General features: G+C 38.7%; 1 long non-coding RNA gene across 1 annotated transcript in view; it reads right to left on the reverse strand.

Annotated features, from left to right (window-relative positions):
* Positions 1 to 22,425, reverse strand: part of LOC131384261 (uncharacterized) — a 94,560-nt gene that overhangs the window by 21,943 nt on the left and 50,192 nt on the right. Inside the window, exon 3 of the long non-coding RNA XR_009214932.1 lies at positions 3,613 to 3,745. This is a non-coding gene — a long non-coding RNA (uncharacterized LOC131384261). The remainder of the gene's footprint in view (positions 1 to 3,612; positions 3,746 to 22,425) is intronic.

A 22,425-nucleotide genomic window follows, 5' to 3' on the forward strand; every position in this document is an offset into this window, starting at 1 on the left:
AAATAAACTGTTTTAAGTTTCTTTTACTATATAGAAAGTTGTATAATATTACTGGAACACAGACAAGTTGTATTGAAAAAGCCCTAAAGCAACCATTATAAGAACAAAACTGTTCACATAGTAAGCCAAGAAAGGAGAAGATAAGATCATAAAAAATACTCAATTATTCTAACAGAAGGTAAAAAGAGGAATAATGGATCAAAAACAGATTAGAAAAATATGAAACTAATAGCAAAATGTTATAAATTTAACCAACAATCACATTAAATGTAAATCATTTAAATCTGCCAATTATAGGGCAGAGATGGTCAGATTGAATAAAAAGTCAAGATCCAAAAATATGCTACCTACAAGTCCTACTGTAAATAAAATGACACAAATAGGTTGAAAGGAAGTAAAAAGATATACTAATGTAAGTTTGGTTCAACATTTGAAAAACAATTCAATGTATTTCACCATATTAACAAACTAAGAAAGAAAAAATGATAATTTCAGTCATTAAGAAAACAAAATGTTCATAGCAGCTTTATTTGTAATAGAAAAAAGGGGGGAATCCCATTCATTTGAATGGATAATCAAATTGTAACATATCTATGTAATAGAATATTATCTAATGTACTAATCAGAATTCTCTAGAAAAACATAAAACATAAGGTTTTATATGTATATATCATATATATATATATATAGAGAGAGAGAGAGAGAGAGAGAGATTTATTACAGGAATTGATTCACATGATTATGGAGACTGAGAAGCCCCACAGTCTTCCATCTGCAAGCTGGCAAAAAAGGTAACTATATAGGTAAATGTAAAAACAGTATAGTGTATTTTTTTTGTTTTTAACTCTTTCTTTTGTTTGAATTAAAAGACAACTACATAAAAGCAGTACTTACACGATATATAAAAATGTAGTTTTTGTGAGTAACAACACAAAGGCAGAAGTGGGGACAGGGCTATAATGCAGGAAAGATTTTGCATCCTGTTGAAATCAGGATGGTATTAATCCAAATTAGATTGTTATAAATTAAGTTATTAATTGTAATCCGCAAGGAAACCACTAAGAAAATAACCCAAAATACATAATAAAAGAAATAACATTGGCATTAAATGCTGCAACAATGGAATTAAGTTAAATAATAAAAGAAATAACATTGGCATTAAATGCTGCAACAATGGAATTAAGTTAAATAATACACAACAGTGAAATTAAAAGAAAACTATTTATTTAACACAAGTTAGTAATGGAATAATAGAGGGAAAAAATAGGACATATAAAACACAAATAGCAAAATGACAGACATAAATCATATCACTTCAGTAATACATTAAGTGTAAGTTGATTAAATACACTAATCCAAAAGCAGAGATTGGTAGAATGAATAAAGAAAAAACAATTATATTTCTAATATATGTAAAAAGGATAAAATGCTTAAGAGTAAATGTAACAAAAGAAGTGCAAAACTTGTATATTGATAAACGCTCCAACACAGATGAACCTTGAAAATGTTATGCTAAGTGGAAGAAGCCAGACACAGAAGGCCAGATATTATATGATTCCACTTATGTGAAATGTTCAAAATAGGCAAATCCCTAAAGACAGAAAGTAGATTAGTAATTTCTAGAGAGTGGTAGGAGGGGAAGGATTGAGGATTAACAGCCAATGGACATCAGGTTTCATTTGGAGGTAAGTAAAATATTGCAGAATTAGATAGTCATAGGGTGGTACATTGTAAAGCTCTGTGAATATACTAAAAACCACTGAAATGTACACTTCAAAAGGATGAATTTCATGGTATGCAAAGTAAACAAATTATTAATTAAAAATAATCAGCTATTTTAAAGTAGATTTATAGGGGATAGTGAAAATACAGAGATCAAGTGTTTTATAGAGTTGGAAAGGCTGTTTCTGGATTCCCGATAGTAAGATTCCAAATTGAAAAAGGTCTTAAGCATAAAAAGCTCAATATGATTCTCAGCTAATAACTCCTTCTGAGACAAAGACCAGTTAAAAGAGTTACTCCCTCACCAAATCTCATGTTTTGGGTAGCTAACAAGCAGTTTCCATTAAGATGAGAGAAAATAAGAAAGCATGGGAAAGAGAGAAAGGCATTGGGATAAAGGAGAAATAAGGCAGGACTAACAATTGTATCTAGAAAAAAAAGATTTGACTGTGATTATTGATATATAAAAGTAAATGGAAATATTTAGATTAGAAACTGCCAAGTTTTGGAGAATCTTTTATTGCAGAAGAATCCCAAGTCAAGTCTAATAATCTTGTGATTATTTGCTAGGCTTTAAAACTGTCATGGTAGATCCAAACTAGCATGGGCGGGGACACCAGCTTCAAGTATGAATAAAGAAGAAATTTGTAAAGGGTGGAGCCAGGAGCACCAGGGAATTTTAAATTGTAGCTATCCTATACAATCTTCATTATTTTATATTTAAGTGTTTTGGAGCAGAAGCATGTAGAGTAACTTATCTCTAGTTTTACAGGTTGCTGTGCCAAAAGGAACCACATCTGTACATAGCAGAAGGACTGTACATCACCTATAGATCCTGGTCATGGAGTGCATTGAATGGATGGGACCCAAAGTGTTTACCTTGGTAGAAAGTAAATCAGTTCTGTTTCTTGGAGAAAGAATGTGGCAATAAAAGTCAGTGATTGCTATGTTCATTCAAGCCAATTTTCGTTTCCTCCTAAGTTAGACTGCATTTCCAAACCTTCCTTACAGTTAGGTGTGGCCAAATAACCCATGGAATGTGGGCAGTCATGATAAGTGCTTTCCATATGCTTTCTAAAAAACTCCTCATTGTCCTCCACTCTTTTTTTTTTTCATCATTTGCCCAATGAAGGGAGAGACCAAGGACCTACAAAAGGGCAGGGCAATAAGACCGAAAGAGCCTGGGTCTGTGAGTCACCACATGAAGGAAAGCAGATCATAAGATCTCCCAGACTGGGGGGGGACCTCATCAGGTTGCTGCATGAGAAAGAATTTTTATTGTGTTAAGTGACTGACACTTGGGGTTCTTTGTAATATAAGATGGTATTGCCTTAACTAACACAGTCTTATAGGTTAATAAATTTAGAAAACGCTAGTCTTACGAAGAAAAGCTGATCCGCATCAGCCTTTGATTTGCTGCTGGATATGATGCGTTTTTACAACGAAGAGGTCATATAGAGTACTTTCCTAGTTATATGACCACAAGACCCATTTTTCACTTAGCCTCCAGAATGACCATGAAATTTCTCCTCAAGAGAGAAAGGGGAAATTGGCTGGGTTCAAATTTTTAGAAAATACACACATTTAGGAAATAGAAGGAAATAAAATACTGAAAAAATAAAGAAAAGAAACAGAGAGGAAGAAGTATGAGTGTTAGTACAAAGGTTCTCTAGTGGGAGAGTTTTAAAAGGAAGCAAACATTACCTAACAATGCCAAATGTTCACAGAGATCAAGACTGATGGAAGGTCACTAAGACCCTGTGAGTGAATAGAAAAGCTAGTAAGGTTAGAGCTATAAAGTTAAGTCATTATCCTGGGAAAGGTGAACTCTGTCTAGACAGTCATAAGTTTTCCCTTTATACATTCAGCAAATAATTATTGGATACCTACCTGCATTTCAGGTTTAATTCAGAACCCAGAGCATACGATGACGATGCACTCTAGATAAGACTTTGCCTGAACTAACAGCTGGCTTCTTCGAACTTGGACATCTCTTAATTTCTTCACATCTTGTTTCTAATATCTGTAAGAATAGAGACAAGTCCTTAAACTCTCTGAGCTTAAGTTTCCCCATCCATGAAGCAGAGAAAATATTAATATTCTGCCCCCTGACATCATAAAAAAGCTTGCAAGAGATTTTTGAAAGCTATTTAATCCACACCTGCCATTCTTACCCACAGCATATACACAGGCTCACATCGGTGCACAGGCACACACACACACACATCCCAGATTCCATAAATTGTAACACCAATTATAACTTTGTTCTTTTTATCAGAAATAGGCAAGCATTTCCCATCTTTAACAGATTAAAGAAATTTTTACTGGTTACAATGTCATTTCTGAAGCTTGAAATTAACATCAGCCCACTGTCAGTTTAATCCCTTTCCATTTGTCAGATGCTCAATACCATTCCAGTTTCAACGGGAAGTGAAAATAAAACTAGCTGAACGTGTGTGGATCTATTGTGTGTGGATCTATTTTGTGTGGTTATTGAAACACTGAGACCACATCGGGCTGACAGCAGCTGCCTCGGCTGCTGCTAAGATTATTGGAGCAGCTTATAGGTTGCTTGTAAGCATCTCTCCAACATGCATGCTCATCTGGGGTTTAACTTCTTAAAAAGTTTCTGGGAATATATTGAAGTAGAGCTGGGGACGGGAAAAGTGGTAGTTTGGAAAATGAAGAAACAAACACTCGATCGTGATTAGAGATTTGTTTTCAAGTCAAAATTATAGGACACTCAAGCCAATTTTAACAAAATAAACATCTGCTCTTTAAGGAATCCAGGGGAAAAGTCACCATTAAATTTTACTCCTGCTGCCCTTGTTTCTCAGGCATTGCTATATCCTTGTAGTAGAGATATTTTATTGGTTCAAATTCCTACCCTCTGTAGTTAAAGCAAAGGTATTCTCTGTAACTTAGCCAAACTGCGAATGTCATTTGTCTTCTGTGATGATTTCCACAAGGAATTTAAAATACCTGAGGTTCCTCTAAGGTCAGACTGGACTGAAGTTGCGTTAGGAACCAGAATGGTGATCAATATTTGTTTGGAATCTGGATCCAGGAATTTGTCTGTTTCCTTCTTATAATAAAGAGGTGCTAAATGTTTTACCCATGTTATCTCCAGACTATCAAAAAGCCCTCTGTGGTTGGTAATATTGCTCCATTTTTACAAACCATGATTCATATTATTTTACAATTTGTCCATATTTATGTAGCTGGTAAGTAGCTAAGCTGAGATCTGAATGTATTTCATCTGATTCTGAGTGACCCTAGACACTCTACCACTTGCTCCAAGATGACATATGAGCATCCATTTTCCATATGAACATACGTCAAATGAAGCTAAAGGCTCTGACTTATCTCATGTTGCTTGCAATTATTTAAAAAATATTGTTTACTGTTCAAAAATAAGACACATAGCTTCAAGACCATTCACTAGAAATATAGAACAAACCAGAAAAATATGTTATTAACCTCTTCCACAAAAAAGTGTTCTCTCCAAAGATGTCTAAATATTACTTGCTTCCATGAGACAGGAACTCATCCCAAAAAGCTACTGTACATTGTGATGACAAATATTTTTGAACTAGATAAACAGATCTGGAAAATACAACCTATTAAGAACAACTACATTATTGGTTTACAAATCTTTCAGTTGCAGGGCATCTCACAAAGAGAAGTTCGACGATTCTGTTTTCTGATTTTAAAAAAGAAGAAAATTCATAAATAGGCCAAGTAAATTTGACCATGAAGCAACAGCTCCTCCTACAGCATCTGAGAATGTAGCATTTCAAAGATTTCTTGTTAGGTTCATTTCTAGAAAATTAACCAGGCAAAAATGAGGTGCTCTGTTTTCCTGGTCTACTTTCATGCCTCTATCCCAGTTCAAATATGTTGATTCTTCTTCCCCTATTTCCCAGGAATCTCCTCCTTTTATCAGAAAGTCTGCCAGGACTGGATTTTAAGCTCATTCACACTAAGTGGAAGGAAGGTGACTTTTAAAAGCCTAATGACAAGGTAAGGTGACTAGTAGAGGCCAGGAGTTCAAGAAAAGCCTGGACAACATAGTGAGACCGTATCTCTATAAAAAATTAAAAACTTCGCTGTGCATAGTGGCACTCACCTGTAGCCCCAGCTACTTAGGAGGCTGAAGTGGGAGGATAACTTGAGGCCAGGAGTTGGAGGCTACAGTGAGCTATGATCATGCCACTGCACTCTTGACTGGGCAACAAAGCGAGACCCTGTCTTTAAACAAACAAACAAAAAACTTAAACTAATCTGCATAAGTGAAAAGCTAGCCTCAGGTATTAGTGAGAGGGATCTGATCCCCCTGCCCCAGCCCTGCATAAAAGAGCCTTGGGGATTCTAACTCAATTGATTCTGCCCAACTACTTGGAAATCCCAGACCAGGCACTTCAAATATTGACCATTTTGTCCACTACCTGTTAATTTCTAGACTTAATTTCCAGTGTGGCCACAAGATGGCACTACTCTCCAACTGTTACCGTACTGCACCAGGCAGAGCCCCAGGGAGCACGGACACACAGTAGGCGAAAACCTTGGTAAAAACACAAGGATCGTTCCCTCACATCCCCTTCTACCACCATCCTTTTGTGTGTGTGTGTGTGTCTGTGTGTGCGCGGTGTGTGTGTGTGGCCAAAGATATATTAAGTCAGCAAACTCTGCTTTTAAAGGAAGCTACAGACGTAAGTAAAATAAAATACCTGAATTAGAAGAATTTCATCCTAAACTTTAGTCAATATTTAGGCATAGATCCTTTAATGCATGGCAACAGAAACTATCACTACTTAAAAAATAATAATACTGCAAGCCATTTTTAAAAAGCTTTCATTCTTTTTGTTTTACTGTATCAAAAATGATGAAAAAATAATGACGCTTTTTCTCTTAAAAAATATCTCCATGCTTGTGATGTTTTTACTTATTTGTTTTTTCTTATAGGGCTGAAGCGATTGGCAGAATTTCTGCTATGGATTTGTAGCTGACCTCAATCACTGATTCAGAGCACACACACTCAGTACGCACACACGTACACATTCTCATACGTGTGCACAGAGATGCACATGTGAACATATGTGCACATGCATGACTACTGTTCCAGTAACATCAATAGTAACACGCTGTGCTCCGTTTCCCATGGCAGGGCCTGATGAAGGCCTCTGGCTGACCCCTCTCTCCTGAAACTGCTCACAGGCAAAGCCTCCGTCTTCATCAAAGCCTCCGTCTTCATCAAAGCCAATGCTGATGCTGCTTTCTTAGCTGTCTGGCACCCTCTTTAGCACATGCAGTTAAAGTTACCAGGCCAATACTTAGAACATCACTGGTAAATGTCACAAAGATACTAGTTTCTCAAACATACAGTTCAGAAAATCGTGTAACTCCAGCAAAAAAACCGCACTTTCCCCGGAAAAAAAGGCTTTCTCTTGTGGAAAACAAATGATAGAAAGGAACGCATGTTGCAGAGTTATGAACTTACTCTAGACAGCACACATTTTCTATCTTTCAAAAGACAGTTGGCCAAAGTGATGACATTTGAAAGAAATATATGTTTTTGTTTAATTTTGTTTAATCTCCCTCCCACGCCCAAATCTGCATCTCCTCTTCTCTCTTGAGGCACCTCAGCCTTCTTCATCTGGTCTGTGTCTCCAGCAAGCAGACAAGCCCCAGCTGTGCATGAAGCGTGAGCTCCCCCTTCCGACAGCTGGGAAGAAAGACAGGCTCTCTCAAACCCAGTCTGAGATTTTTCTCCTAAGTTTAAGTCCAAGTTGTGCAAAACTGCTTAAACGTGCACACTCACACACACACACACACAGACACACATGTAAACAAAGTGATACTGGAAACCTTGTGTATTTGGAGAAAGCATTTGGTTTAATTTGCTGCAAAAGTATTTTCACCAATGGATCGATAATGCAAATGTATGCTATGGTAAGATCAGCTTTCTATTCAGCTGTGCTGGGGTCTTGTTGGGTGTGTTTTTAAACGTGTTGAAAGACTATCCTGCAACCTACTTATCTCTGCTGGTTCTGATAAAATGCATGAAATTTCCTAATCCATTCCCTAACAAGGCAGTAAGCATTTCCCTTTTCTTATGTCTTCTGTAATGGACCTCAGAGATTAAATAGGTCCCAGGCAGGGTCACAGGAGGCAATTTGTGAGTGGCTGGCACCTGAAGGGAACCACACGGTACAGTAGGTCAAAAATTGGACTTTTTTTTCTCTTGTTCTATATTGAGCTGACTCTGAGATGGTTATTCTCCTTTTTTTTTTTTTTTTTTTATCTTACTATGAATTGACGGTTTTGTCCAAATTCTTAAAATTTGCGAGACATTGTTCAGAATTACTCCAGCATTCTCTTATTGTTTGGCACATTCATTTGACAAATGCTTATGTGTTCTGACACTGTTCTTAGATTCTCAGTTATAAAGATAAAGACAACACAGTTGCCACCCTCAAGACTCAAAGCCTCCATCAGGAAACAGGCAAATAATAGAGGATACTGTGTAGCTTGTGTTCCACTTCCCCGAACGTGCGGATTTTAAAGGCATTTCAGAACAACTTAAAACACAGAAAGGTGCCACGCTGACTTTACCCAGAGTAGCAAGGTTTTAGGGAAAGCCTGAGCGTGCCTCAAAAGATTACGGCCCACAGCAGCATTGGGTAAAGAGCACATCAGCTGGACTGATGGACCAAAAGGCCAGGGAAATAAGGCTGCACAGGTAAGGGCCTTGTAGCTGGAGCTGATGGCAGAATTCCTGGCTACCAGCAATGGATGCCAGCACAGCATCCAACAGACAGGTGGGCCAGTGGCTTCTTAGGGACACCAATCTAGATGCCGGAAATCAAAAAAGGACTTGGGACTTCTCACTGGAGCCACAGATGAGCCCTGGAGCCCATGGTGCTTCTTTGCTGATTTCCCCATACCCAGATGATGGCTTCAAAAGGTGGAAGCAGAAGGAGAAGCCCTTGAAAGAGTGAAACAGTTCTGTTAGGGATGTTCAACCTTAGATTGAATGTATATAATCTCTCTATATGTTTCATGTGTGGAAAAGAAATTATAGAAATGAATGCATGTTCCATAGCTATAGACTTACCCTAGACAGCACACATTTTATCCATCTCCCTCTCCCTGTCCTGAGAGACTCCTGGCAAGTTTCAAGTCCTTTTTGATTCCTGGCACTCTAGGTTGGTGTCCCTAAAGAGCCACTGGCCCACCTGTCTGTTGAATCTTGTGCTCCTGAGAGGGAAAATGGGGTGATGGGCTGGCTTACTTTGCTGGTGAAAGCCAATTGCATGATCTCCTCCCAGTTGCACATTCAGTATAATCATGCTGGTAACTTGAAATTGACCAAAGTGAGATTATTTACACCGTAGAAATTGAAAAGTGCTACAAACTAGGAGTTCCCTGTCCCAGAAAGCTGATTGTGAAACACTGACCAGCACACCACTAAATTTATGTATGTATGTATGTATACACATATACATTATGTACACATATACACATAGATACACATATATGGTATATGAGTATATTAAGAGAGTATATTAAACTAAGAGAGAGACTAAGTTACTTTTATTAAACATCTTTCCTGTGTCTCAGTCTCCAAACACACACACACACACACACACACTATTATCAGGAATGAGGATTTTGAAGCAAGATGAGACCTGTTATTTAAAAGGAAAAGTTACAGTTCTTGCACATCTGAGCCGTGAAGAGTAAATTTCAACCCTGCTATGCTTAATAAGGAGAAATATCCCCTTTGGGTCATTATTGGAAATGTCAGCTGCTCCTGTCTCTGTCATCATACAGTTGACAGAGCGTACACTTTGGATTCAAGTAAATTTGCGTTGGACTTTCAGCTCAACCACTGACTGTGTGATCCCGGGTAAGTTATTCGACCTCTGAGTTTCCATTTCCTCATCTGCAAAACCTAGAGACAAAATATCCCTACCTAGTATAGTAGTTGAGAAGAGTAGAGAGATGCAGAGTGCCTGTCAACATTCGGCTTAATAAACAATGACTACTGATAAAGGAAAATTAACCCAGTAAATTAGAACAGACACTTTCTCTCATTCATCTGCTGATCAACTGGAGAGAACCCACCGGGAATGGGCGAGGGGGAATCACCCTCTGCAATAAAAGTAAGGCATCGCCCCATGTTAACAAACAGCTTATGAGTTTGCAGGTGATTAGGTGGCAAAGGGTGGTCCCCTAGAGAACGTGGGAAAGGGAGCTGCACTGCGGAGGTGCAGCAGGACATATGAGAGCTGATTAAGTGTGTGTTTTCTCCACTCATTTGGCATAAAATGCTAAGGCTGATCACGGAGGCTGGTTTTCACTTTCTTGAAACAAAAGCAAAAGAGCTTAGAACAAGCTTGCTTGCACATACAGCTCCTTGAATGCAAAATATTTATAGGGCCAAATGGTAGAACAACGCCAGCTGGTACTGAGCGGGGAGCGAGGGCTGAAACGGTATAAGGCTGAATTCGTTCACACGCCTCCCCCCAGGAAACAAAAAGGGAGGTGAAAAAAATCCTGGAGAGGTGAACAAGAGCATGAAAGGCCTTTTTTATTCCCAATTAAGTGTGGCATGAAAGGATACGATCCGTGTGAAAGGGAACAAGGCTGCTGATGGCAGACAGGCAAATACGGAGCAGCATTTTAATATTTGCTGTCTGCCACTAGGAAGGAAGAGGCTAGATAATTGCCCAAATCTCATAACCTTTAATTACCCACTTTCCTGAGGACAAATTAAAGAATGTGCCAATAATACCTGAAACAAAGGTTAGAGGTTCTAGAAGCTGTCAGACATCAGCTCTGTATGAACGGAAGAATTTTCTTTGATATTTTCACCTCCTGTGGGGTAGTGAAGAAAGGATTTGAGGGTCGTGGTGGGCTTGCCATGCTCTGTCTAGCGTCTTTCTTCACACATCCCTCCTCCCCGTCCTCCCCCACCAAGTCCCTCCAGCCTGCCACCTACTTCCCCAAAACAGCCCCAAACACAAAAACACATCTTAGGCTGCAAAGTAACTGGCATAACATTACAAAAATAGTGAGGGGTTTCGAGGGAAAGATTCCGAGCAGTCACACTTACAATGTACTTTAGAGGATCAAAGGGAAGAATAGTTGCCATGGCCTGGCCTTTCTACCCTTCACAGTCTACCTTTGTTAGAATTCTTTGAAGATGTGACATGGTACTCCTGGGGTGGGCCTTCTTTATTTAAGGTTTCAAGAGGTGCTTGATAAGTCTTCAGTGCCCGAAAAGGATGTATAAAACATGAGGAATCGGAGTAAGTAGATAAGATTGAAACTGAAATTGATGTCAGAGAGGGAGCTGGTACAATAGGGAATCTGAGCACTATGAGGATGCACTAGAACAAGAGAGAAAGAAGCCACATTCCGTTATCTGCCCAAGATCAGCATAAACAAGCTGCATTTTAAGCCACAGATCTGCAGTGGAAAGTGCCTCAGTGTCTCCTGTGGGAACCAAGCAAGCCTTCATTTGCATTAGGGAATTAGGGAAATGGAGTTAGAGAAACTGCTCAGTATGTTAAAAGTCCCAAAAGCAGGACTTCCCTACTGTCACATACACAAACACATGCCATTGTTGTTGTCCTTTAGTTGATCAATCAACTCATGCATATTTATGAGCACCTGCCTTGCTTCATCACTATGCTGGGCATAAGGGTTATAGGAGATGGTCCCTGGACTCAAGACACATGAAGCTGGATGGCAAAGGTGAGTCCAGCGTCAACAGCAAAATCCCACACAGGATGATATGTTACATAAATAAACAAATTCATGGAACCTAAAAAGAAGTAGCCACTTGTTCTTCCAAAAATTCCCTGAGAGCAAGGAAGATAATCTTACTCTTCAGTTTATCTTTAGCACTGTATTAGGGTTCTCTGGAGAAACAGAACCAATAGCATTTAGATATTTATAAATATATATATATAAGAGGAAAATTATTATAGGTATTGGCTCATGCAGTGATGAGGCTGAGAAGTCCCACAATCTGCCATCTGCAAGCTGGAGAACCAGTAAAACCAGTGGTATTATATAGTGCCAGTCTGAAGGCCTGAGAATTGATGTGCCAATGTAAGTCCCACTCTGAGTCCAAAAGTCTGAAAACCAGGAGCACCAATGTCCAAGGTCAAGGAGAAGATGAATGTCTCAGCTCAAGCAGAGAGAGTGAATTTATCCTTCATCAGCATTTTTGTTCTATTTGGGTCTTTAACAGATTGGATGATGCCCACCCACCTTGGTGAGGGTGGATCTTTTTTGCTTAGTCTCCTGATTGAAATGCTAATCTCTTCCAGCAACACCCTCACAGACACACCCAGAAATAATGTCTTACTAGTCATGTAGGCATCACTTAGTCCAGCCAAGTTGACATATAAAATTAACCATCAAAAGCACCTATCATTATACCAGGCACAAAATGCCCTATAAATGTTGTTGTAATCAACTTACATCTCCCATTTGTGGGAGATAAAGTACACCTGGAAAGTTTATGCTAGAAATGCTCTTTCCTGATGGCACAGGAGGTAGTACTCAATAGTGGAAAGAGAACGAATTTTAGCTTGGAACATTTTGTTCAGGGTCTTCCTCCACTGTTGCTTACTGTGTGTCTTGGGCAAGCTGCTTTAACTTTCTCTGCCTTACTTTTGTCATTTGTACAACTGGGATAAATATAATTTTTATCAGGCTCTATTTTGAGGATGAGAGTATACAAATAAAGTGCTTTGCAAAATCAAAACAAGGCCTGAGTAATGAGTTATAGTAATGATGATAGTATGTACAGTAAGCTTTCCCAACTCTGGGCTAAGCATTGCTTTCTTTAACTGTAAATTACCTTGGGAGATGGTAGCAGCACTGTTTCCATCCCCTCTGTGTGAATGAGGACAGCATATTCCTCTGGAAATTGATCAGGTATAGTGGCCTGGGCAACAATGCCTTCCCTCACTGGATTGAGATTCACAGGAGAAGAAGGTCTTAAGAAGGAAATAGAAGGTAAAAACGTTTCAGTGCTTGTTGCAAACTTAAATCTTCATATCAAATGGGAGAGAAGTGTCCTGGAGATGCTGCTTCAAATCAATGACAGCCAAGGTCAAGTGTGAGACCAGCATCAATCAAATTTCTGGTGTCTTCCACCTCAACATCTTTACAGGTCTTCTTGTGGTGGGAGTGCCCAAGCATTGCAGGAGAAACAAGGCAGACAGTCCTCTCTTCAATGAACAACCAACTGTCCTTTGGAAACCTTTGCTATAGGGTAGCAGACAGCAAGCCCTCCCTTCTTTCTTTTCCTTTCTAGCCCTTTAACTCTAGGCTGGGCCAGGACTAGGTAAGGCAAATGAGGTAACTAGGGCCAGAGTTTAAGGAGGCAATCACCCTCAAGGTTGTGCCTTCCCAGGGTGACATTTGCTAGAAAAGGAATATCAAAGGCTTCCTTAAATAAGGAATGAAGTGGGAAGAGTCAACCATTAGCCTGAGGATAACTATGAAGAAAAATGGGGTCAGGGAAGCCACTTTCTCTTGAACAGGTGTGCTTTATATATAAGATTCAGACACCTGTAATACTAATAGAGCTACTACCCCTTTTCTTGCCGCCTTCCCTGATTCACTGACCATCTGTCACTGCAAACTCACAGGACCTCGGAAGTGCTAAGGTCAGGGAAATTGTTCCACTTTGCTTTGTTTCACTCTGGAGGTGCTAAGGAGGGAATCTTGTTAGTTGTTCCATCCTCAGTATCCCCAAAGTACTCTTTACCAGCATCTCATTTATCAGTGAGATTCGATCTCTTTGATTGGCACTTTGATAGTGTTTAATGTGTTTCATGACATATAATAAATACTCAAATTCACTTCCAAACAACATCTATTAAGGCTATACTATTATTCTATTCTTCAGTGGAGGGACTCATTGGCTGCTGTTCTTGGGGAAAAGTTTCCTGATAGACATGGAGTGTATTTAAGAACACAGACTAGAAAACTCTTTTATTAAAAAAAAATAAATAAAAGGAAGAAATGGAAAAAAAAAAAAAAACAAGTATTACTACAAAAGAGCCAGCAAAGGTGTAAAAAAAAAGTCTGCAATGCTGTATTTTATTTAAGCCAGGAATTGTCTTGACAGCATTTGGCTGGCTGATTTTTCTAGGCTGGATTATTTTTAAGAAATTGGTTGAAGACAGCAAACAAAAATATTTTTGCCTCATTGGGTGGAAAATTTGCCTGGACCCTAAGGTGACAGTATTGGGGGAAAAAATAAAAAATTAAAAAAAAAAAAACCCTTTCTACCAGTATTTGAAGAAAGTCAATGCTAAAATATTTGATATTATTCCTGCACTGAGCCTATATCTACAACAGAAGTTCTTAATGAGGGATCCACAAATGGGTGTTAAGACCCTAGATCTCCCTGAAAATATATGCAAAATATTCTAAGGAAACATACACGTCCTTGTGCACATGTGGGTGCACATACGTATGCTGCCAAAATTTAAAAACAATTATGCCACAGTCAAGTTTTTTTTAATCCGTTAAATAAATATCACAATTTTATAGTGGAAAGAATATTACCCGGGAGCTAAAAGATCCAGTGAGTTACAAATATCCAAATAAAAAGACCATAAACAAAGTCATTTAACTTCTTTGCAGTTTAGTTTTCCTTTTTTTTTTTTTTTTTTTTGAGACAGGGTCTTGCTCTGTCTCCAGGCTGGAGTGCAGCGGTGCAATCTCGGCTCACTGCAACCTCTGCCTCCTGGGTTCAAGTGATTCTCCTGCCTCAGCCTTCTGAGTAGCTGGGACTACAGGTGCACACCACCACGCCCAGCTAATTTTTGTGTATATAGAGGCAGGGTTTCACCATGTTGGCCAGGATGGTCTTGATATCTTGACCTCGCCATCTGCCGGCCTTGGCCTCCCAAAGTGCTGGGATTACAGGCATGAGCCACTGCGCCCGGCCTGAAGCTAAGTATTACTATCAAGTGATACAATAAGGGTCTCCCAATTTAAGATGAATATTAACAACAATTAACAACATCTCCCTGAATCTCTGATGATGAAATAGTAAATGTACTAGGGCTTAATTCCAGGGTCCAAGTAGGCTCTCCTCATAGATGAAATGGAGTGAAGAAATTGTGCATTCTTTGGTATAAATCCTAGGAATGTTTTATCTACTGTTGCCAACACTGACCATTTCTCCAAGGAGCCTTTAAAATAGTGCAAAAATTTGACAAGACAGATACCTGGACAGTTTCTTCTCTTAGAAATAAAATAAGACATCTAGATAAAGAAAGTTAAGGGTCCAAGTTTAGAATTCATACCCCATGAATTTCATACCCCATCCTCAAAAAAGAAAAAAAAGACCCCAAGAATGTGGCCAAGAAACGTGTCTTAGTCTGCTTGTGCTGCTGTAACAAATTGGTGGAGACTGGGTAATTCATAAAGAATACACATTTATTCATCACATTTCTGGAGGCTGGGAAGTCCAAGATCAATGTGTCAGGAGATTCAGTGTGTGGTGAAGGACTGTTTCTTGTAGATGGGCCACCCAGGTGTCATCACTTGGAAAAGGGATGGAAAAAACAAAAGGGGATGAACACTGCGTTCTCACATGGCAGAAGAGTGGAAGACAGTGAATCTACTCCTTCAACTCCTTTAAAATGGCCCTAATCCCATCTTTGAGAGCTGCACCCTCATGATATAATTACCTCAAAAAGGCCCTATCTCTTAATATTATCACAATGGTCATTATGTTTCAACATATAAATTTTTGGGGACATGTTCCGACCATAGCAAAAATAGGTAATTAAAACAGAGACATGGATACGCCCTCTATGATTTTGGATAAGACAAAGGGTTAGTCTGAACTGACAATTTAACCTTGATCACTTGCACAAATTATACACTTTTATACTCCCCTCCTCACAATTTGTTTTTGATGACATATTTTGTATATTTTATAGTTTGTGTCCCTTAACAAATTATTGTAGCTATAGTTGTTTTTAAATAATTTTGTCTTTTAATCTTTATACTAGCAATATAATTGATGTTCATATCACACTACAATATAGGAGTGTTTTCAGTTTGGCTATATGTTTACTTTTAAGTGACCTTGTCCCTCAGCTTGAAGGACTACTGTTAGTATTTCTTGTAAGGCAAGTATAGTGGTAATAGATTCCCTCAACTTTAGTGTGTCTGAGAAAGGTTTTATCTCCCCTTGATTTTTAAAGCATAGGACTGTTAGGTATTGTATTCTTGCTTGGCAGAATTTTTTTTTCTTTCAGCTTTATGAGTATCTTATCCTATTCCCTCTGACATGCAGATTTTCTGTTAGAAACTCTGATTTTTGTATGTAACTTGTATGTAACATGATTCTGTATATAACTTGTATCTAATAAGTTGCTTTTCCCATGCAACTTTCAATATTCTCTTTTTGTTTTTAACTTTTGACAGTTTGATTTTAATGTGTTTTGGTGTGAGTCTGTTTAAATTTACCCTTACTAGGTATCCATTGAGATTCCTAAGTCCAGATTTCTATTTTCTTCAGAATTGAAAAATTGTCTGCCATTATTTCTTTGAATACATATTCCATCTCTTCCTCTCTCCTCTTCTGGTGGAAATTTGATGGTTTATGATAAATACTTTAGGCTGCCTTTGCTTTTTCATTTTATCTTTTTGTTTCTCAGATTGGATGATTTCTGTGACCTATTTTCAAGTTAGCTAAATTTTTCTCCTGCTTAATCTAGTCTGCTGTCGAATCCCTCTATTGAATTTTTGAGTTCAATTATTTTATTATTCAGCTCAGTGATTTATGTTTGGTACTTTTATATATTTTCTATTTCTTTGTTGAAATTCTCAGTTTGTTCATACATTGCTTTCCTTACCTCAGTAAATATATTTAAGACTATCCTTTTGGATTTCCTGTCAGGTAAATCACATATCTCTATTGCATTAGAGTCAGCTTCTAAATATTTACCTTGTTCTTTTACGTGGAACATAATTCCATTTATTTTCTTTCATTCTATGTTGGCTTCTTCACATAAGATAAAACACCTCTCCCACTTTTGTTAGACTGGTCTTGTACAAAAGATATTTCTCTCAAATCAGCTCAGCAAAAGATTCTAGGTGCCTCTAAATTTGTTGTCCTTGTCCAATCTCCTGCATTTGTTCTTACTGCCTCCCAAGAAATTAGAAAGTTATTGAGTTATGTTATCGCCTCGAGAGAGATGGGACAGAAGCCAGTCCCTTGGGGTATAGCTAGGGAGGTTGGGGTGATAGATATGTGTTCCAGTTACTTCTTTTCTTGGCGAGAAGATGAGAGCCAGAGTTTATCTCCCAATCATTCTACCCTACACCAAGAAGAGGGTGTGAGGCAGGTGCCTGCACTCTTTTTCAGACTGCTCACCTTAAACCTGAGGAGACAGCTGATAAAAGTTTGCAAGGTTAAATGTCACTTTTTTATTCTATGTGGTCTAGCAGACTCAAGAGGACAGAGCCCCATCAACTCCTAGAGTTAGGTAATTTAAGAATCATTTCCTCAGGTGAAGACTGTAAAAGTTGGGGGTACACAATGCATGTGGAAACCACTTCTAGGGAATGTCTACAGATTTGGATTTATTGCTGCAGTATGCCAGGGAAGAAGGCACAGGGAGTGCCTTCTCTCTTGTTTGAGCAAGCAGAAGTCTCACACCCTCCTAGAGGAAGACTTCTGTCTGGATATATCCCTAAAGCAAGCCAGGGAGGAAGTAATAGAAAGCACCCAGTTTCCTTTCAGGCAAGGAGAGATCCCCCAGCCTCCTTCTAATGAGAGATTATAGGAGTTTATCTCAAGAGAAAGCCAAGGATGAGGGTGCAAAGAGTGCCATCCCTTCTATTCTTGCAGGCAGAGGCCTTCAACCTCTTTTCCTAAAGAGATTTCAGGGCTGGAATTATCACCAGAGCAAGGTGGGGAACGGGGCACAGGGAGTACCTGTTTTCCTATTCAAGCAAGCAGAACTTTTACACCTTCTTTGTAAGGGGAGTACTCTAGTTTGAAGGTAATGCTGAAGCAAGCCATGGATGAAGGCACAAGGAATGCCTCCTTTCTCTTGTAAGCATGGGTGGTCCCCTAGCTTCTCTCTAATGAGAGATTGCAAGAATTTATTGGGGGAATGTGAAAATGTAAATCAGCAGAGCCATTTTGGAAAATAGTGTGGAGGTTCCTCAAAAACCTAAATACAGGACTATCATATGATCCAATGATCCCACTTCTGGGTGTATATTCAAAAGAAATGAAATTGGTATGTTAAAGAGATATCTGCACTCCCATGTTCATTGCAGCATTGTTAACAATAGTCAAGATATAGAATCAACCAACTGGCCCATCAGTAGGTAAATGGATAAAGAAAAGGTGGCATATATACAATGAAATACTATATAGCCTTTAAAAAAGAAGGAAATTCTGTCACTCATGTCGATATGGATAGAACTGGAGGATATTGTGCTAAGTGAAATGAAACAGACACCAAAAGACAAATTCCGTATGATCTCACTTATATATGGAATCTTAAAAAAGTTGATCTCATATAAACAGAGAATAGAAAGGTGGTTACCAGAGGCTAGGAGGAAGGAGGAGGGACTGAGGAAGGGAAGATCTTGATCAAAGATTATGAAATGTCAGATCACAGAATAAGTTTTAGTGATCTATTGCACTTCATAGTGACCACAGTTAATTATAATATATTGTATATTTCAAATTGGTAATATATTTTTAACATTCTCACCACACAAGAAAATGACAAGTTGTGAGGTGATGGATATGTTAATTAGCTTGATTAAATCTTTCTACATTGTATACGTAGATCAAAACATCACATTGAATGCTATAAATATACACAATTATTATTTGTCAATTTATGAATTACATTAAAATATCTAAGGATTAGTCAACTTCAGAAAATTTCACCATGAGACAATAACATAACTTATTTTACAGACTAAGCATGACCAAAAACTGTCAAAATTTGAGTTATTAAAACTCAATCTTTTTAAATTTTTAAGTGTATCAAATATTAAAAGATATGAAGATTATAAGGATAAGAAAATCACGATTTAATAATCTTAGCTCTGGAAAGAAAGAAATTTTCCTAATCCCTCTCTCTCATTTTGAGAACACTGCAAGGATAAACTTAAATATATAATCTGAGACGAAGGGTGAAAAAAATCATAATATCAAAACTTGTGCTGAATCCTTGTGCTCTCTGGGCTGGAAAGTTAGAGTAATGTTCATTTTGTTAACAAAAATACCTGATAGGATCTTTCCAGCTGAGAAAAACAAGCTCCATGGGCCGAATTTCCAGAAGCGGTTCCCAATTGGGTGCATATTAAAATTAGTGGGGAATTTTTAAAAATAGAAATAGAGGTGCCCAGTTTCACCGGGAAATTCTGACCTTGTTGTGTTTAGTAAAGGCCCAGGAAATAGACTTTATATAAAAGTTTCTTTTGGTGATTCTAATGAGCAGCCAGAATTTAAAAACCACCATTCTAGAAGGATAAGATTGAGGAGAAAAATCTAAGTTGATCTGCTTAATCAAGTTATAAAATTTTTTTTAATTTAATTTTTTTTTTTTATTGAGATGGCATCTCACTCTGTTGTCCAGGCTGGAGTGCAGTGGTGTGATCTTGGCTCACTGCAACCTCTGCCTCCCAGGTTCAAGTGATTCTCCTGCCTCAGCCTCCTGAGTAGCTGGGATTATAGGCACCCACCACCATGCCTGGCTAATTTTTGTATTTTTAGTAGAGATGGGGTTTCGCCATGTTGGCCAGACTGGTCTTGAACTCCTGACCTAAGGTGATCCGCCCACCTCGGCCTCCCAAAGTGCTGGGATTACAGGTGTCAGCCACTGCGCCCTGCCAAGAACTCTTAATTTGGGGTTGATAGCTTAAGGAAGAGGGATTGGGGATTATGCAATTGGATAAAGAATGGAAATAGGAAAAGGGATAAGAAAAGGAGAATGAATGAATCCCAAAGGATGGCTCACACTTGGGCCTCTGTAGGACAGATGTATAGTAAAAAATTCCCTGTCAGGAATACTCCAGTATCTTTAAGGCTGTTGATGTCAAGTCTTCTATTTTATATCTCTACTTGTCATCTGATATGGTGTGATGTTACTTAAACTGACAACACATTACCAATTTTTAGCAATATACTGCCACACAAAATACATTGCCTTGCTGATTTTTTTGGAGAATGGATGAAAGAAATAACAGTAATTCAGACCAAGATGTATCTTAGAAGTGGAGATAAGTGAAGAAAAACATCAAGAAAATATGTGTATACGCCACAGAAAACTTTGGATAAGCTTAAGGGAAACTCTTGGAAGATCATGGAATAAGAACTTCAGATTCTTTGTTCAACAATTACTCTTTTTTTCCTGTCATAATGAAAACTTGATACTGTAATGCCCATTTCACATCAATAGCTAGAAAATTGGACAAAATTTATTTGAAAGAAATCCAGTCACTAGATAAAGAACAGCAAAGGAATGTAACTCCCAGTAAAGGAAAACAAAAGCGGTAAGCTCTAGATTCTTTCCAACTTTCCAGCTGAATAATATAAAGGACTCTGGAGCGGGGAGAGTTAATTTAAGCAGTGATAGTCTCACTGAACTTATATAACAGAGATCAAGTTTGGAAAAACTGAGGTACCTGACATTTTTAGGGTAACAACCAGAAATAAGTAACAGAGGAAAATAGCTCTGAAAAACTGTAGATATTTATCTAAATATTAAGCTGCACGTGCATAGGCTGAAATTTTATGAGGCCAGAGTTTCAGGGTTTTTGATGAACACAATAATGATGGAAAGAACTATTAGGGAGTTATAAGCAAAACAACAAATCTGGCTTATACGAAGTTAAGAAAATTTTGAATTTTGACCAACAAGAGCTGGGAGACCTCATCGAACACCCAGGGCATTTAGCAGAGGTGTTATAATGACCACACACTGAGAACAGTGCTATAGGAAGTGGCACCAGCAAGATAGTGAAACAGGAGTTTCCTGTCATTATCTCCATGTAGAAGCATGGATGCTAACAACCATCCCTGGATGAGAGTACCTTTGTGGGGGCACAAGAATCCAGCAGGGAAGTTTGAGCACATCACTGGAGCAAAAAATCTAACATATTGGAGAGATTAAGAGGAGTAGCTTCACTTTATCTATATCAGCCCTCCCACAAGTGGCAAAGCTCAGTGCCAAGACAGACACCCTGGGCCTATGATTTCTCCTACACGGAAAAGTGAGAGTGTAGTAAGTGAGCATCTGGCTCCCTCAGCCATGTGGGATGCTGCTCATGAGACCCATGTCCCAACCAGAATATTGGTGACTGGCACAGTCGAGTGGTTGAAAGGGGCTGGGATCAGGAAAGTGAGAGGGGACACAAAGCAACCAGAGCTCAGAAAACAACAAAGGACCATGAATCCTACTAACTACTTTGTGGATTTCATCAGGAAGTCCATCCATGAAGCACTTGGAATGCCTCGCCTATGGACCACTGTGACTGAACCAAAAGCACCCATGACATTTGACACACCTCACCAAATCCCTCTTACCCCACCCCACATTTGCCTCTGTGAATGACAAGTATGAGCCTCTGCAGATGGCTCATGAGCAGATGCAGACAGCTGGCCCAACTCTGCAGGATTGTGAGACAGCACGCAAACAAGGATTGTAGGACACCAGCCTAGGAAAAACAAACGGGAGCTCCCAGAACCCAGCTTGGTTTCCAGCATCAAGAGAAGGTGTGCAATCACAATTGCTCCCCAAGAGGGAACACAAAGTGTAGAGTGCACGCATCCAGAGAAAAGGTCTAAGAGAGAGTCAGAATTCCTAACCAGGCTGACAGGTGAAAGTGTTTATCCCCTGGAGCTAGTCAGTAAGAACTGGAGAAGTTGATTGTGTCTTCAAATGCAGCAATTCAAGATTTTTTTAAAACATGAAAAATCAACTAAACATGACATCAACGAAAAATACAATTATTCTAGTAGCCAATCCCAAAGAAATAGGCATCAATAAATTGCCTGATAAAGAATTCAAAACAATTGTCTCAAAGAAGCTCAGTGAGCTAAAAGAGAGCATAGACAACTCAATGAAGTCAGGCAAATAATACACAAAGAAAACAAGAAGTTGCACAAAGCGATAAACATTTTTAAAAAAATAGAAACTCTGGAGCTGAAATACGCAATGAAAAAAATTAAAAATGCAGTAGAGTGTCAACAGCAGATTTGATCAAGCAAAACCAAAGAGTCTGTGAACTCAAAGATGGGTCACTTAAAATTATCCAGTAAGAGGAGAAAAAAAGATTAAAAAGGAATGAGGAAAGCCTACAGGATGTATGAGAAGCTGTTTTAAATGAAACTCTATCAGCTTAACTGGTAACTTCTCAGCAGCTGAGAGGTTCAGACAAAAGAGCACCAGCAGGGGATCCACCTGCATGGGTCCCTTTGGGGCAGCCTCACCATCAGGGGTTTGGGTTGGACTGTGGGAACAACTTCAATGACACAACCACAATGTGAAAGTTTAAGAGTTTTTAGTATTTATAGATCCTGGAGGATACACAGCACCCCTGAAGCCCACACAAACACAGAAGCCAGGGAGCACGAGCAGAAAGAGAGAAGGGACCCATGAGTCAATGCATTTA

This window comes from Hylobates moloch, unplaced genomic scaffold, assembly GCF_009828535.3.
Source record: "Hylobates moloch isolate HMO894 unplaced genomic scaffold, HMol_V3 SCAFFOLD_9, whole genome shotgun sequence".
Lineage (NCBI taxonomy): Eukaryota > Metazoa > Chordata > Mammalia > Primates > Hylobatidae > Hylobates > Hylobates moloch.